This window comes from Chiloscyllium plagiosum, unplaced genomic scaffold (assembly GCF_004010195.1).
Source record: "Chiloscyllium plagiosum isolate BGI_BamShark_2017 unplaced genomic scaffold, ASM401019v2 scaf_74575, whole genome shotgun sequence".
Classification (NCBI taxonomy): Eukaryota; Metazoa; Chordata; class Chondrichthyes; order Orectolobiformes; family Hemiscylliidae; genus Chiloscyllium; species Chiloscyllium plagiosum.
This window is the reverse complement of record NW_025171426.1, coordinates 1-1,805: the sequence shown is the minus strand read 5'-3', so window position 1 is coordinate 1,805 and position 1,805 is coordinate 1. Positions and strand designations below refer to the sequence as shown.

At 46.2% G+C, this 1,805-nt stretch overlaps 1 non-coding gene across 1 annotated transcript; it reads right to left on the bottom strand.

Annotated features, from left to right (window-relative positions):
- Nucleotides 1-188: 188 nt before the first annotated feature.
- trnan-guu lies at nt 189-262 on the bottom strand. Its single transcript has one exon. It is a non-coding gene; the product is annotated as a tRNA-Asn (tRNA).
- Nucleotides 263-1,805: the final 1,543 nt, after the last annotated feature.

The following is a 1,805-nucleotide window of genomic DNA, read 5'->3' as shown; positions in this document are numbered from 1 at the left end:
CGTTTTCTCCAGCAGTTTCTCTTTTTGTCTCGGCTTCTCAGCATCCCCAGTCCTTTACGTTAGAGATTAAATAAATTTTGAAACCCCTTTGTGCTCCCTCAGTGGAGAAGATTTCCGTTTGGGGAACATTTTCCTGATCCCATGAAAAACAAGTAACTGCGCTGCTGGAAGGAGGGCAAAAAACACGCCGCCCCTGGGTGGGCTCGAACCACCAACCTTTTAGTTAACAGGCGAACGCGCTGACCAATTGCGCCACAGAGACAGGCGGCAGTAGTGGCTGCATCATCGCTTAGGGGAGGCTATTAGCGAATTCATAATTCATCCTGTTCCGCCTAGAATTACAATTGTCGTCTATCAATTTTGGTTTTCCATAATAAGGCCTGGGACATTCATTGTGGAGATACCGGGGACAGTCTTCAGACACATCCATGTCACTCGGACCTAGCTTTCTAACTCCGGGGCCGTCGCCCTTCGAGCCTTTCCGTGTTTTGCCTGTTCCCGAGTTCTACCATTGGCTCGGAGGCGAGAAGGGGTTTGAATTCCTGTTGTGCAGGAACGACAATTCTTTCAATGTCTCAGATCAGTTCATGTCCCGAGAACATCAGAGGCAATCTCGCGGTCTCTTCAACAAAAGGACGGTGTCTGCACTGTCTCTGCTCAGTCGGACAGTTCATCTTTCATTCTCCTCTAAATCCGCTTCCCAAACAGTTTCTAAAGATTCACAAAGCTGGATACTGGGATTTCTGTTTTGCTTCATGAACATTTTTCCATCTCCTAACTGAGAATATTTTGCCAAAATCTCTTCCCAATTATACACCTTGCATCATGTCCAGCGATGAGGTATTTCCATTTTGGGGAGACATTCCCAAGGTTGGGAATGTTCGCTTTGTAGCAAAGAAGGTTAACTGGAGATTTCCTGGGGCTGTTGGTAATGATGGGAGAAGAAGCGGTGGGAATGGGCAGATTAATGATCAGAAGAATCAATTGCCACTGACCAGAGTCAGTTACCAGAGGACAGGGATTGAAGTTCTTGAATGAAAAGCAGCACTTGTGCCTAATAAAGACAGAGATACTGCAGAAAGCCAACAGGTCGAGCAGCATCTGTGGAAAGGTGAACAGAGCTGACGTTGTGAGGCTGGTCCGTTGTTTGTTCAGAACCCGAGTTTCCTGCATGGCAATCAATTCCCAGACATGAGAAAACGGGACTTTATTGAGACGGGTTTTGTGATGTTTGAGCGATAATGCAACCAACAAGAAGTCATTTAAATTCGCCAGCGAAGAAAGCATAGTCAGCAGGTTACCACCCTGAGCGGGGGAGCCCCAAAGGATCTCTATGCCAACACCTTAAGTGTTCGGCCACAACTACACGCCCAAAGATGTGGTCTAAACTTTCTCATGGAATGGTTCTAACAGGAAAGGTGAGTACTGGGCTTGTCCTGTCCGCGCCATATCCCCAACGTATCCTGTTTCCCTGGATTTGATCAGGACAGAGGAGGCTGATGGGAGATCGAATTGAACTACACACATTGATGAGGGATAGAGCGGGTGGGAAGGATCCATTCCCATGCGTAGAGAGATTAATAATCAGGGCCTAAAATAAGGAGCCACTTCAAGAAATTTGGGGTTCATTCAGCAAAGCTAATGTAGAACTGTTCACAGAAAATTGTGATGAAAGTCTCTCGAATTATTTTGATGAGAAGTGTTGATGATGCTAATACAATCGGTCGGATGAACGTAGATTGGTAAATGTATTTGGTGACAGTTCTGTTCTGGCCCTATGAGCGAAACCTGGATCTGAAGGAATA